Raw genomic sequence first — 17,378 nt, 5'->3', positions numbered from 1 at the left:
AACACCATTTGGTTTTTATGGCAACGTTTGCAACAGACGAATGCAGTCAGAGACCATCCTCAGAGTGGCAGGCCACGCGTAACCAATAATCGACAAGACAACTGGATTCGAACAACACACCTACGAAATCGATTCCAGCCAGCAATAGTGACTGCAAGAAGCATCCCTGGCCTTCGACGAATATCTTCACAAACCGTACGTCGTCGCCCTCAGATGTGCAGGGATTGTCGCCAGAAGACCCGCCAGACGTCCCATTTTGACAGGAAGCCACCGTCAAACACGTCTACAGTGGTGCAGACAGCGTCTACGCTGGACCGCCATGCAGTGGGGACAAGTTCTATTCATTGACGAGTCTCGTTTTCACCCCAGCCACTGCGATGGACGGATTCGAGTGTACCGACGTCGAGGTGAACGTTACGTCAATCATTGTGTCATGGAAGAAGATCGGTTCGGGGGCGGCAGTGTTGTGGTATGGGTTGGGATTACAGCAAGACAGAGGACCCGTTTGATAGTGGTAGAGGGAAATCTCAATGGACAGCGCTACCGCGACGAGATCATCGGCCCTGTTTTTCTACCGTTTTTGCGTCGTCATGGCCCAGGCATTACCTTTCAACATGAAAATCGCCTGGCCTCATATTGCTCGACTTGTTCAGGAATGAATGTCATCCCCTGGCCGGCTCGCTCCCCTGATCTCTCAGGACACTCCAGGACCATCGAAACATGCTCCAGCAGATATGAACAGATATCCCACAGGACCTTGTGCGACGCCTGGTCAATTCCATGAGACGAAGATGTGTTACTTGCATCGCAACCAGAGGTGGACACACACGCTATTGATTTGTAAATTGACATTTTGGCATGTTCATGTTTTTTTTTTATGAAATCACGCATATTCTAAAGTCAGTATGACAAATTAAACCATTTGAACACTTACAGGAGTCTTTTATCTTTTGCAAACCGAAATTGTTTCAGATTTGGAACTCTTGTAATCGAGTCCTTTTCTTTTCTATGTCCTTTGAAATAATATAAGGAAATCCTTATGATCATGATCAGGGACCGCTTTCGTGGTCTAGGGGTAGAGCGTCTGCCCGGAGATGACGATCCCCGGCCATGCCATACCAAGAGACGTTAAACGCTGGTACTTGTTGTTACCTTGCCTGGCGCTCGGCATTAAGAAGCTAAAACAAGGACTGTTCAGCTCCTTGTCTGATTGGGGTATACAGTCATGGTATCTCGTATCTTACCAATCGCTGGATGTGACCATGTAGACAGGATCCCATTTGTGTTTGTGATCTTCACATCTGCACAATGACCATCCATGTACTTGGTGTTGGGAATACGGAAGTTAACAATTCCGTTTTAGTGAAAATTGGCAGTGAATACTTGTGAGCACCATTTGTCTCTAAGATGGTTAACCTTTGAAATGGTTCTGTCCGTCCGTGCGTGTATGCGTGCGTCCCGAAATCGTTTCCGGAGCATAACTCAGAAACCGTTAAATATGCCTCTACAAAACTTTGCATGTCTATCAGACTCATGTTGAACGGGTGCCATTTGCTATTTAGGAATTTTAGAATTTTTACGTTTCCATGCCAGGTTGGATATAAGTTTTAATATATTGTGGGTTCACTTATGGATAATAACAAATAGACTGTTAAATATTTCCTTGCCAAACAGTGCATGTCTATATATAAACCAGATACTGAACTGGGGCCATTTGGTATGAAGGAGTTTCAGAAATGTTTTTTTCAGAATTTCCATTGCAGATTTTGTGACAAGGGCTAAGAGAAATGTTGGGTCAGTTACCTGGTTTTGGACCATAACGTGTTAAAATGGGCGGGGGATATTGATGACTTCGTTAACTATACGCTTGTTTGTGGTGAGAGGTGCTGGCAAACTGCGCAAATAACAACACAATTAATTGAATCTTGTTACTGTAAATTTTAAATAGCAATGACAATATTGTATGGTTTAGGATGGCAAACGAGTTGTTTAATGTATATGATGACGTTTATACCTTGGCATTGTCCGCTTGACCCCAGAAGGTTCAATACGCGTCTAAGGAAACGTTTGTTTTTTTCTAATTAGAGAGTTCATTTATTGAAATGTTGTTAATCTCCTTTTTTTAAAGGGTCATTTTAATGCCCGAACAAGTAGCCTACCTGATTACTGTATTCTGGATGAACGTATCGCAGATGAACTAAACTCGGACATGGATAAACTGTCTAATGAATTGAACCCGCGATCTAATCAAGATAACAAACATGTTAATGATTACGGACATTATTTGATTGATATATGTAAGCATGTATTCATTTTTATACTGCCTTGGGAAGGACTTACATATTTGTAAATAAAGTGATAATTGTTTATTTGTCCTAAGATGGCAAATACATATAAAAAATACAAGACATAGACATCATGCCAACTTCCAGCCTTTTTGGGCTTAAAAAACGTGAACATTAAAATGCAAATCGTAAGACATGAAAAAAAATAGATAATGATAATAATAATATACACAACACAATACATACTAAACACACACACACACACACACACACACACACACACACACACACACACACACACATGCAAAGATGCAATGCTCTAATGTTTAAATAATTTGAATTTTTCGATTTCTCTAGGTTGTTTCCAGATGTCCTCTGCCCTGTCACCTTCTCCTTGTCTGAAACAAAACAACTTAGTGTAGAAGAATCCACAGACAACACCGAATCTGCTGATACTCTTCTCTCAAATGTGATCATGATGAACACCAAAACTAAAAAATTCTATATCTCAATTTTTTATTTTTTTTTCAAGATATTGACACATATTCAGTGACAAAAAAAAAGCGAAGCCTTTGTTAAGTGATCGCAGGTGACAGTGACCCAGTCAAGCGTATAAACATCATAGCTTATGACATTCCCTGCGTGGCGATTGACCTGGATAATACCCAGGAAAGAAAAACAAGCCATGAGCTGAGTGAATAACAATAATTTTATTAGACAGCTACAGAATCATCTATATAATCAGTCAACAATACAAATGTTTGCAATCAATTATTAGAGCATGTTTACAATCAGTTATTGGAGATACATATATGCGAAGAACGTTAGATGAACATGATTTAGAATCATTACACAAGATACATACTACATTAGTTGCGACACATATTCCAAGGTATACAATGTAACACAACAGTTGACATATGACTGAGACCGCCTCCGTGGTCTAGCGGTAGAGCGTCCGCCCTGAGAGCGGAAGGTCCGGGGTTCGATCCCCGGCCGCGTCATCCCAAAATACTTTAAAAGATGGTACTTGTTGTTACTCTGTCTGGCGCTCGGCATTAAGGATCTAAAACACTGTGTCTGAATGGGGTATTCATGTTAAACTGCGGCATGGTATCTCAGTGAGCTAGCACTATAAATCGGCATCACTCCGGACTAGTACAAGCAGCCACACAAACACACAAACGTACATGCACGTCGCTATGTAAGTGCAATAATCTTGGACGCGACGTTAAACCCCATTTCACCTCACCTCACCACATATGACTGAATATTGTACACCCGACACACTCTAACTAATACATTACCCGAGTGGGCATTTACACAAGATACATTCAGTTCAGCCACAATACATATTCCAAAAAGTAAACAAAGTAATAAAGTTAACTGAATTGGCATAATCTATACACAGAATGAGTGAGTTAGTATGGTTTTACGCCGCTTTTAGCATTATTCCAGCAATATTACGGCTCCACACATTGTACCCATGTCGGGAATCGAACCCGGGTCTTCGGCGTGACGAGCGAACGCTTTAACCACTAGGCTACCCGACCGCCCCCTATACACAGAAGTAGTACAATGGGAATATCTAAGATTTACACAAACGTATGAGATGTTCAGTTACTAAATACACCTGCAGGTAGGGCCAAGGGTAATATCATATAGTTAACATTTAACGTAGTAAGAGAAAGTAAGGTTTCTTACCTGAGTGAATACACAATCAGTTTATTAGACAGCCACAGGATGACTTTTGACTGTCTGTCGTCCGTATTGATACCTATATTCGCTACTACATATAATCTCATTTACTGATTAAACTGTCGATAAAGTGATAATTGTGAACATTAGTGGTGCTATCACGACAAACTTACATAATTTAGTTTGACCGGTGCATTGATGGTGTTAATAAGTGAAGTTTAGTACATAATAGTAATTAGTAATAATAATATCTTACCAGCATTTTGTATACCATGAATGTATACGTGGAACGTGTGATTCGATAAGGGTGGGTGATAAACAGCTGTAGATACAGATAAAGATATTAACGCCTAACGCTATCTGACCACCATATTCAGAGACACTGGTCCTGTCCGATGTGCGTTATCGGTTTGACCCTTGGCAGGTTAGAGATACTGGATCCCTTATTTCACAATTTTCTATTCTGAGGAGCTGCGATTCGCTGTGCAGAGTTGCGTCCCTTGGGCACGCCTGAAACCTATGATTGTGGGGTCCATTCCCGGTTCGCCCAGATTATGTTTCTAGGTTTGTCAGCACTATACCCGTGCTCTTGGGTTTCATCGAAGCGGTAAACGTCTGAGACCTGCATCACTTCGGGCTTTCCTCCCACATTAAGCGGACACGCCGCGATATAACTGTAATACTGTTAAAAGCGGCGTTAAACCCAACTCACTCACTCACTCCTATTCTTAATATGTGGCATGTAACGTGATAACATATTTGTAAAACCTTGTCCATTTTCCTCATTTTAATGGAAACGATGGTGTGGTCGGTAATTAGTTCTGGTTGATTGTTTTGTTGTTTAACGCCGCACTCAGCACTCACGTCACCGTGACCTATCTGCTGTAAATGAGATTACAAAACTGCAACAATCGTATGATGGTAAAATTGGTGAATAAGACAGGATATTATTAGTTATTAACGAATTTATTTTGCCGAAAAGTTTACACTCTCCGGTATCCATACAATCTCATTAAAATCATATCTTAGTTCTCGCTGCCGCTTAACAAAGATCTGAGGACATCCCATTACGGGTCACGTCAGACCGACCTTTCGCGAACTCTGACCGACCAATGGAATTACTGACAAGAAGTCGACATTAGCCAATCAGAAGGCAGCTTTCTCGTGCTTTACAGCACTTATTTACGCTTCGAAACCTGAACAAAAGAACATTCTCGAATGGCTAATATATAATCTAGATTGTATAGATTCAGTCGTTAAGCACGTAACTATCGTTCGGAATACCCTGTTTTAAAGTTTTCGAGGTTGCCTGATTAGAAATCATATTCCGACTGTCACTTTCATGATCTGGTAAGCGACGCTCTGATTGGTCGGATGAAAGGTCGTTGTGACGTGACCCCTGATGGAATGTCCTAAGATCTTTGTTTAGCGGTAACTAAGATCTGATTTTAATGAGATTGGTATCCGTATCGCACGTGTCATGTCAAAATGAAAACTTGACACTTACAACCGTACGTTGACGTGAAGAGTCAAAGGGAGACTACTCTTCAAACCTTAGAGGCCAAACCTTGTTGAAAAATTAACTATAATCGTTCTCAGTAAAGTCACGAACGTGATCGTGTGATCGTGTTAGTGAAGGTGGGGTGAAATGGAGTTTAACGTCGCGTCCAAGATTCTTTCACTTCTATAGCGACGTGCATGCGTGCTTGTATTGCTTGTGACTGCTTGTACTAGTCCCGGCGGATGCCGATTTATAGTGCTAGCTCTTAGAGACACCATGCCGCAGTGTTTTCGGAATACCCCACTCAGTCACAGTGCCTACCAGTCCTTGTTTTAGCCCAGACAGGGTAACAACAAGTACCATCTTTAAACGTCATTTGCTATGACGCGGCCGGGGATCGAACCCCGGACCTTCCGCTCCCCCACTGACCACGGAGGCGGTCTCGTGTTACAGACGGACATCTACAGTGTACAGTGTACTGGTCATAGTTAATTGCCAACGTGTGTATCATTTAAGACATTAAGCACAGATTGTAGAGACGCTTCATCTGGGGCAATGAGCGCAACATCATCAGCATCACAACACAGATAACATTACATCATCTTGCGCCTTCATCCAATTCCCAGTGTAGACACTGTGTTTATTGAGGCGTGGGCTGTTCTGTGGCCACACTGGGGGGTTACCAGTGAGTTACCAGTTACCTCGCAACAGCAGCAAGTTTTCGGTTTAACCGTGAGAAATAAGTACTCAGCTGAAAAGGTTCATGGTTTTTGTCTTTATTTTTAGCACCATTCTAAAATAATATTTACATTGAGGGTGTATTTGCGTGTGTTTTTTTCTATAATTATAATCAATCTTAAAGGATCCCAAATAACCTAATGAGAATTTCCAAAATCGCAAGGTATGAACAATTAGAAGACTCTTTAAAACTCAGAGTTGTTTTAAAACACAACAAGCACAAAATTTGGATGAGTTGTGGAGGATAACATGTCCTAAGACCCGTGAAGATCCGGGGTAGAATAGGTCTTCAGCAACCCATGCTTGGCGCAAAAGGCGAATGTGCTTGTCGTAAGAGGCGACTAACGGGATGGGGTGGTCAGGCTCACTGACTTGGTTGATGCATTCAGCGTATCCCAATTAGGTGCATCGATGCTCATGATATCAGTCACTGGATTGTCTGGTCCAGAATCGATTATTTAGAGACCGCCATCATATAGCTGGAATATTACTGAGTGCGGCGTTAAACAAACAAACAAACAAACATGTCATAGACACGTGACCAGTTATTATTGTAACTTTATGTGCTTTGACTAGTTACCTACTGCTTCATAACAACCTAACATTTAACACAGTTTTTACCTGATTGTTTTCAACCCGCCACCACGCGGGCAGTGATCGTGTAAACAAAAACATTACATCGTTGACACCTGTTTGGATATTTTATTAGTAAAGAGGAGTCACATGACCATATCGCAACCCACGCTCGCTCATTATTGTCATCTACATATCACGCGAACCAATGAGCTGGTGATACGTCATCAGTGTTATCGAGCGAATGGGTCACCCTCATCCCAGACTACCCTCGCGGAGACAACATTGACCTCGCCATGAGTTGATACGTGTGACATGGCTGCTGTCATCTGCAGTCAAAACGTAGCAACATTCCTTCTCTCATAAAATTTGACCATATAGTTGATTGTATATTATCATGTACCCTTCATTTGTACAGTGGGGCGGTCGGGTAGCCTAGTGGTTAAAGCGTTCGCTCGTCACGCCGAAGACCCGGGTTTGATTCCCGACATGGGTACAATATGTGAAGCCCATGTTGGTGTCCCCCGCCGTGATATTGCTGGAATGTTGCTAAAAGCCGCGTAAAACAATACTCACCCACACTCATAAGTACAGTAGTGTTGTTAAAAGTTACACATTAATGACGAGATGATAATTGTTTGTTCTTGTCTTCTGTTTGTTTGGTTTTCTTTTCCTATGCCAAGTTGGTGAAGTTAGGTAATATCCTCTTACGACCCACTCGTGTTTTGTTTTTTCTCACTTACTCTTTTAAATGGTTGGTAGACAAATACTTATTAATTTATGAACTCACTCCTACTGGGTTATCCCCCTTTGAAAAATGTACATATGACGTTTAGCTAGTCATGGTTCGGCATTTATGATATGTGTATCCATTCTCTTGCATCTAAAGTTTGTTTCAATGCGTCAATAGTGGTTATCTGACCGTGGTTGCTGTAAATAACCAGAGTTGTGCGATCTACCGTTCACTTCGCATACGATTTCGCCGAAATTATAGAAAACATTATTATGATTAATGAATGAAATTTTGAATATAAATGATAAAATATATTGCAAACATTAGTCCAGATAAACAATGAACAATTTGTTTAAAACCAGATATCATAATAATAGTGTTATAAGGTTAAATTGCGTCTCAAAAGCATTAGAAAATGGTAACAAAATTGTATCAAATTAAACCTTTTACAGCTGCAATGATGTGTTGAATTTGATCTACAAAATTCGTGACAGAGAACTTTTAGTTCGAAAGGAATTAATAGAGAAAAGACATTTCACATGTATCACAAGAGTATTCTGGACATTTCATATTTATCACTGGATTGGTTCCATGTTATCGTTGATTAGTTAATGAATCAAGCAGAGAGGAAAGATTCTTTTCATTTGTAGCATCAGGTGTGAGTCACAAAATCAATAGAGAGATGATCAATCTGGCACGTAGGCTTCGGTATTTTTCCGATTACGACAAACATGAGTTCATGGTCAGATCTAACTTTTAACGAATCAAACTGAGGTATTGTGACATGTGACAAAGACAGGCCAGGCCCGAACACTATAAAATGATACCGTCAACATTAGGAGAGGAGAGCGCAGTTTTGCAGTCGATCGAGTCGAATCCCGATCGTTCTAAGTTTTCCCAATTTAGTGACGAGCCTGGCCAGTCTGATCCTGCCGTGTATTGATGGATGGACTGAGAATAAGTAAAACTAATGTTAGCATAAAGCCGGTGTTGCGTTTCTTTATTATGCGAGTATAAATGCTGATGGAGACAATTCGAAGTAAGTAAATTTCCACGAACATTTAGCGCTGGTCGATCAGTTTCTATGAAGTAGGGAGCATGTATGTTTAGTTAGACCTCAAACAGATAATGAGGCTTTACAGTTATTTTTGCAGAATAATGTCATTATCACTGCTACCTCGTCCCCGGTTCTATTTTAAATCCGGGTTTACCGCCGGTGACTCAATCTCACGTTCTGGATGTCCCCAGATCTTTGTTTAGCGGTAGCGAAAACTAAGATCTGATTTTAATGAGATTGCCGGTGACTCAACTACTTACCAACTAACCCATCTTTATGATTTCATAGGCAAAGCTTTAGATGATGGAAAGGAAATTTATGCGACATTCTGTGAAATAGTAAAGCTTTCGATCGTGTTTGGCACAAAGGTTTGTCACATAATTTAAGCAAGTATGGGATAAAGTAGGCTCTCTTAAAATGGTTCCAAAGTTACTTAACTTGTAGAAAGCAATATACAGTTATTGACCACAAATCGAATGTTATATAACTGTACTTGCCCGTGTCCCCCAAGGTTCAGTGTTAGGACCCTTATTATTTTTTAGTATTCATCAATGATATTGTCTGTGATAATCAATGTAATTATATAAATCTGTTTGCTGATGATACATTGCTTTATTTCATTGTTGATGATCCATTATTAACAAGTATTTCAATCAATCATGATTTGGAACGTATATCTCAATGGGCTAAAACTTGGAAAGTAAAATTTAATCCTGATAAAATAGAAGCAATTCAATTTTCAAGAAAACGGAACGTCACTGTCCTACCTGATTTGTTCATGAATAATGTAAACATAAAGAATATTAATAGCCACAAATACCTTGGGCTAACTTTACAAAGTGAGGGGCATTGGCTGAACCATATTGAAAATCTAGCTGTCAAGGTTAACCCATTGATATATTCCTTTCGTAGTGGTTCTGTGACGGGCACAAGTCATTTAAAATTATTTTACGAAACCGGCTTATCCTCCTTGGCAGAAAGGCGGCACTTTCACAAATTATGCATATTTTATAAAATGAAAAGTGACACAACGCCAAATTATTCATGTGATATGGTACCTGTAAAAAACCTGGATCTTCCACGTTATGAAACACGTAACACCAATAAATACCATGAGCCTAACTGCCGAAATGAATTATTTAAAAATTATTTTTACCTTCCGTCTCCGCCTGGAATGTACTAGATTCTACTTTGAGAGAAGCCGCTTCAGTATCTCAATTTAAAAACTATAATATTGTGATAAATCGGAAGTGCCTAACATATTTAAAACTACTGGTTCACGCGTAAATCAGATAATCCACATCAAGTTTTGACAAGAATGCAGTGATCTGGACGGTCACAAATTTGAAATATTTGTTGGCGATAATGCTTAATGTTCATATGTTTTTTTTCAATGATAGTGCTTTACACTACCTAGTTACTTGTTCAAATAATACTGAGATTAGATCTGAAAGCTATTATGATGTTGATGGATACGATCTTCAAACCGTCCTGGGGGCACGGGTGGCCCAGTCGTCTAAGGCGCCGCGATTCGCTGTGCAGAGTTGCGTCCCTTGAGCACGCAAGAAACCTATGATTGTGGGTTCGAATCCCGGTTCGCCCCGATTATGTTTCTAGGTTTGTCAGCACCATACCCGTGCTCTTGGGTTTCACCGAAGTGGTAAACGTCTGAGACCTGCATCACTTCGGGCTTTCCTCCCACATTAAGCTGACACGCCGCGATATAACTGGAATACTGTTAAAAGCGGCGTTAAACCCAACTCACTCACTCACTCACTCAAACCGTCCTGTTCGTCAACGTTAACCCAGGCAAAGAAATACTTCTTAATATCGTTGACTCATCACTTCTTCTCTATGAGCAAACGATTTTTATAAATGCACTCAGATATGTATCTCACCAACAACTGTTTACCTTTAACGTAGCACATATGACTTAATATCTAGTCTATACTACTGTGTAACATATATACTAGTGCTTGTTCGAACGTTGATGGGGGTGATTAAAGCGTTCGCTCGTCACGCAGAAGGTTAGATTCTCGACATGGGTACAATGTGTGAAGCCATGTTCTGGTGTCCCCCGCCGTGATAGTGCCGGAATATTGCTAAAAGCAGCGTAAAACCATACTCACTTACTCGAACTTTGATGGGGAGAGATATTTATATAGGCTCTGCCTGATTATCAATACCCTTTCACTGTACCAAGTGGAAATAAAAATAAATAAATTGAAAACATTATGGTGTGGTTTTTTTTCAAGAATCCCATAAGAGCAACCATTATTCTGCCAATTCCATTGTCACTTAATAACGGATGTGGGGGCACGGGTGGCCCAGTCGTCTAAAGCGCCGCGATTCGCTGTGCAGAGTTGCGTCCCCTGGACACGCCAGAAACCTCACTGGACAAAATATCATCCATTCCAAAAAATCCAAAACTTGGAAATACCACCATTCCAATTGGAAATATGACCATTCCAATATTTGGCAAGGTCATATTTCCAAGCCTGGATTTGTTTGGAAATGTTTGGATACAATATGTCATAATCATATCTGTTAAACGTTGTACAACTTTTAACCTTATGTGAGATTAGTAATGACATGAAAGTAAATAATTAAGAGTATTTTGGCACTATGTACCACGAAAAGACCAAATCATGAGCAAATTTAACTAAAAGAATTTCTGTCATTTAAAGTGGCTACTCTTTATATTTAATTTCTTATCTTCCTTGTCTATAATCATATGACATTGACTATGAACTTTGAACAATTAAACAAATATTTTGTTTTCCCATACCGACTTACGGTTGTCGTAGAACAAAGACCGTTTCGAGAATATAGAGGGCCTCATTGTTATAATTTGAACTAATATACATATGTACATAATAGTACTAGGTATAAATGAATTTTGATAAGTGTTCGTACAAGAATATGAACTTCGAATTATCTCGGAATTATGCGCAACACATAGGGCTGGAAATTTTAATTGTTCTGGAACTAATCTGACGGTTATTCAAAACAGGGAACACGATTTCGTCAAATGAATCATTGAGCCAGGAATGCAACGATTTAAATGCTGACAAAATGAATAAACATATCTGGAACAGAGTAGACTGTTCATGCGGACAATTATATGCTACGTCTATTGCCAATGAAGTTTATCACCCCATGTTATAGCATTTGTTTCATATAAAAGATAGAAGCCAAATAAATGGGACAGTTAGTTGTTATGAATTAGCTTTACCTCTGTGACATATCACGCAACTAAATGTGAATATGTTTATCAAATAATCAATTACAGTAATTAACCTAGTGTCCTTATTTATACACAATTTAATTACGTATCGGGGTACAATATATAATACACATATACACGGAATGATTTCTTATTTTGTCAATTTAATCATAACCCAAATCATGCAAATCAAAATGTGAAAGTAGTGACTAACTTTATGATCAAGGGTATAAATACTCAATTGTATCTATTAATCATAATAGTATAACAATAAACCCTGTGTATATACTGAGCATATTTAGATACATCCATATAATCAATCAAGGAAAGTATATTAGATTGAATTACAAATGTGCTATCACTTAAACAAAATTTTCCGTTATCCACGTAAACCTAAACCTGGGAGAAATAAAGTTTTGTTCTGTTCTGAAGACGCCGTCATGATTAGTTGGCGCCAGTCTAGACTGTCCAATCAACGTGAATATACAAACCGTGATGTTACTTGACCAGTTGATGACACCTGTCAAACTCAAAGTGCCCCTGGTCCTCCACCCACCATATGTAATACTTTAGCGCACTTGATTGGTTAATTTGCAGTTATATCACTGTTATACTGAGTGATGAGAGAATTCATTTTGTTGTTTTTGTTAACGATCGTTTCCATTTTCAACGTGGTAACCTTATAAGTGACTAACCTTTTTATCATGATGAAATGAAACATATTAAAATAATCAGAGGGACTGACGATCGCATTTTTCGCATAAATGTCATGCTCGCATTAATTTCATGATTGACAGATTTGAACATTTCTGAGCAACGATCATGTTTGGGTAAAGGAAGTAATCTTGTCTCCGCTTGCAAATGGATTCAGTTCCGAGATCGCAGCTTGACTGTTCGGTACGGCCGAAAGGCGACATCCATGTTGTTCACGCTCCGCTGATCACGGGGCCTAATTTGTCTGTATTCTGCATATGAGCCGGGATGCGCATGAAACACGGGTGTCAAAACGAATATATTTACCAATTATATGTACGGTCAATTAGCCAGTCCAAGAGACAATACCCTGGTTCTACCACCTTTAGGTGTAATTACGTCGCATGCCCCTGGTTCACGGTTCGTCTGATCTCCCGTCAAAAAACCACGATGTTTATTTACCTGGAGCCTCCAGCAGCGCCGACTTCCTGTGTACATGTACGTACTTGGCAATAAATGGTTTGACAGTGGTAATGGGGATTCTGGACCACTTCCACTGGAGCCGGATTAATTACCTATACTGCTACCACAGGTGACATTTTTTATGCCAAAATGATTATGCGATTCAACGATAGTCATGAGTTGTATTAAACGAAACATCAATATTAATTAATAATGAATAAAATTTACTATAGCCCACGAGGATATTGGAAAGGTATAGGAGCAATAAAAAAATTATCCACCGCGGCTAAGGTATCTAAAGATGTGGCCAAGGATTGGTTAAAGAAACAAGCGTTGTGGCAAATATATTTACCGGCACCGCGTTATATACCGAGGAAGAAGTTTATAAATACGCTTTAACAGTAGTGGATGTGGCTAGTCGATACAAAGAGACTGAGCCATTAACCTCGAAAGATTCAGCAGAAGTAGTTAATGCACTGAGCCGCATATATAAACGTGGACCGCTAAAATGGCCTAAGCTATTTCAAGTAGATCCTGGTCGCGAGTTTATGGGATCGGTAACTAAACTGTTAACAAAGCACGATGTCGAAATCGCTCGTGGTGAAAGAGAGGCCCACCACAGTCAAGCTATCGTCGAGAGATTTAACAGGGCATTAGCGGAACGTTTGGCTATCAGTATGGGATTGAAATGAAATCCGAGCGATTGAGATCAACTGAATGGGTGACACGATTATCAGCCGTTGTATCAGCGCTGAATAATGAAGTAACGAGATTAATAGGGAAGAAACCATCCGATGCGATTAAAATGAAATCCGTGACTTCCGAATCTTCAGCACCGAGGAGAGGCAAAGAACGAAAACTTCCGGATAGAGTAAGGGTAAGATATTTATACCAGCCCGGTGAACTCGAGGGAGGCCTACGTCGCGCAACCGATCCCATATGGTCCCTTAAGACGTATAACATTAGTCGATTGGTTACGAAAGAAGGAGAGCCTATTCTTTATTATCTTCAAGATGGACCGGGTAGGGCATTTGTACGAGAAGAATTGTTCATAATTCCCGACGGTACGGTATTACCACCATAACCATAAGCATAGGTAGTTACACCATCATTATCAATCCATCTCTTTGTATCTAAGGGGGATAATGATGTCTTGTTCATTCTTAATCCATATATCATATGATTATAACTTCTTAAAGAGCTCATCTCGTGTTTGAACGTTCTACCGTTGAATAATGCTTCTTTATACTGTTCGTGTTTGATATGCTTTTTTACCACATACTTCTTAACACCCTTAGCTTTTCTTATCTCTCCATTATCGGACTTTTTTATAGAATACATCTTAGGTCTTAATCCCACATACTCCGCTATAGGGGTCCCAGCACATTCATCCTTCATCTTACCTAATACCTTTTTATTTACTACGCTGTGCAGTGGATTGTCTTTAGGGTAATCGCTCGTGTGGTACATATCTATTTTTTCTGCCATATCTTTATACACATCCTCGGTTTGTATTTCCATCAACAAAGAATCTGTGTCGGTATATAACACCTCGCATCTATCGCCGTATTGCTTCTTAAGTTCGTTGTAAAAAAATTATACATTAAGTGTTTTGACAAGTCGAGAATACTCATACCGACGTACACCGGTCTGTTGAATTTTATATTACTCTTCTGCATATGCAACGCTGCTAAGTCGTCATCGAATATCTTGCTTCTGTTAAAAGCCGGACTGGCTATGAGTTTCCTGAGTCTTTCTTCCTCATTAGATCTGACTAATTTAACATCAACACGCTTACTTAGATTCTCCATAGTTTTACCAAATACCGAGTTATTCATGAGCTTATATAGATTCTTTTCGAAATCGCTGGTGGCTATCTTTCTTAAATCTGTGTTCAGCCTTATATAGGGCTCCATCCAAGGGCTTTGATCAAACTTTAGAACTCTGTGTATTTTCTTTAGTTTCATACCTAACGATAGATACAACTGGAGATTTCTGTAGTGAACTATATATTTTGTCTTATCCATCAAATTTGGGACGAGTTTTTCTACGTTAGCTAACCTATTATTACCCATCAAGGAGCGTTGATATTCCCACATCCAATCTTTGTTAACCATTAATCTTTCGGGAGCTAGCGGATAACTGTTATGGTCTTTATGTAACGAACTTGGATATTCCAAGTCAACTTCTAGTATGTACCCTTTATTCTCATTGATATTATTCACATCGATATCATCGACCCACTCAAAACCACCTGTGGGTAAAGGTTGACTCATAGCCCATCCGTACAAATTGTTAGCGTCGAGATATGATATGTGCGTGTCGGGTTTACTCGGATCGTATCCTTCCACTAATTTATTATTAGCCTTAGAATACCTTTTCGCCGCCATCGATATACCACCTCTTAATCCTTTCTCAATAAACAAGTGCATATCGTAATCTGTGAGTAGTTTTAGTTCTACACCGGTCTTCTTCAACAATGCATCCCACGATAGTCCGGGGCTGGAATAGTACCATGCCGGGTCCAAGCCGTATTGTTTTAAACATGTCTTTCTAAATATCTCGAATATATCGGCGAGTAACAGTACATCGGTTTTTAAGTCAGATCGTGATAATCACCTAAATTATCACAACCTAATTTATCCCAGACCGTCAGAGCGTGTTCATAATCGGCATCTGTTATTTTAGATTCTGTTAAGTTACTATAGAATGATTCAAAGGGTGGTAATTTAGTTTCGTCGAATCTAGACCAATCATCCATATATTCGTAAGGATATACACCTTTTCTCAGCAACAAATGACGAGTTATCTTATTGGTATATTGATTTGTTATCGCGAAGTCATCGGGATTGTTCGCATTAGCCAAATTGTCCAGGGAAGATAACAGAAACTGTACGGAGTCTATGAATCTAAGCCAATTACTTTGCTTTATTCTAGATCTCCCATCCTTGTCCCTATAATGTATAGGTTTAGTCAACGAGAACGATACGTATTTTTCCATATTATTAGGAATGCACGTTAAACCGCCGTCGGTCTTTGAGATAGCTTGCATAATGAGATGTGAATCGTATCCCCTAAGGTTATGAAACACAACGGGGATGGGTATTGTTTGAGAATTCATTTTTAGTTTCAAGTTACACTCGTTATGAGCGGCTCCCCGATAATTACCCGTGACATGACAATGATCTCTTACGGAATCCCCATCCAGGGGTTTATTACAAACATGACAACTCGTTGACTTCTTGTGGGCCCTCCAATCATCCCTCGTCATACGCATGGGTTTCTTACACGATAATTTTTCCCTGATTATTCTCTCTTCATTTTGTAGATATTTCCCGCTGCATCGGGACCTCTGTAAGTCACGGGAGTGTTTGTTTTCCCATCATACCTTACAACTATATATCCAAACCCACAAGGAATATGATCTTGAGTTTTGTACGTAAAACTACTACCTTGATTATTATCTTGGTTGGTATTTTCTATGGGCTTGATAAGCGCTTCGAAGTCGGCGTAAATTACGTACGGTACTGGTATTTGATTACAATAATGTTCAAATTTTAATATATTTTTTCCCTCTTTAGGCATATCGATCCTGATAGCGGTTTGTCCAACACCTCTACAGTCTTCTTTATGCACTTCTAATAGATCTTGTCTGCTGTACCTATGTAGGCATCTTTCGCAGAAATATTTCTTTTCCTTATGTTTTGTTTGATCGTATAATAGCCTGTTTAAACTCTTTATCCACGTATGATGATATTTACCATTTTTTTCGATCAAAAATGAATTGATTCTGGGGATATGTTCCGGAGTGGAGCTTATCCTGTGTACAACAATTCCTTTAGAATGTCCGAAAACATTTATAGCTAAATTATTTTGCTTTTCCACCTTATCAATTTGTGATATTGGTGTAGGTTCGTCTATACCATCGAAGTTGAGTCCATCGTTTTGGGGATAGCTAGAAGGTCTATCCGGATGCTTGTCTATGGGGAACAATGCAGATCTTATCATCATTCAGTCATCTGATTTATTTTTTACGTTAATTATGGCTTTTTTCTTCTTATAATACGGGGGTAAATCTATATAAGATCCACCTTTGAAGGGCATATAATTTGCTATATCTAAATATAAACTATCGATTCTATCCATACCCCAACCCGAACCTCTATTAGTCCAGCGTTCTAAAGTTTCCTGTATCCTCTGAATTGATGTATCTAATGATGCGTTTATAGTATCGGATTCAGTTATAACTTCTTGATTGCTGCGGAAATATGGTTCGGTATATTCGGTGCTATCGTCTGCGCTACTTTTACTCAATAACATTTTAATCGTCAGCTGGTATTTTATACTATGTAAATCATCTAACTCCTCGTTAATTTTGCTGGATATGATGGGCTTAATATCGTTAACATCCA

The sequence above is a fragment of the Haliotis cracherodii genome, unplaced genomic scaffold, assembly GCF_022045235.1.
Source record: "Haliotis cracherodii isolate W230 unplaced genomic scaffold, xgHalCrac1.p SCAF_3, whole genome shotgun sequence".
NCBI classification, from domain to species: Eukaryota; Metazoa; Mollusca; class Gastropoda; order Lepetellida; family Haliotidae; genus Haliotis; species Haliotis cracherodii.
This window is presented reverse-complemented; position numbering follows the sequence as displayed.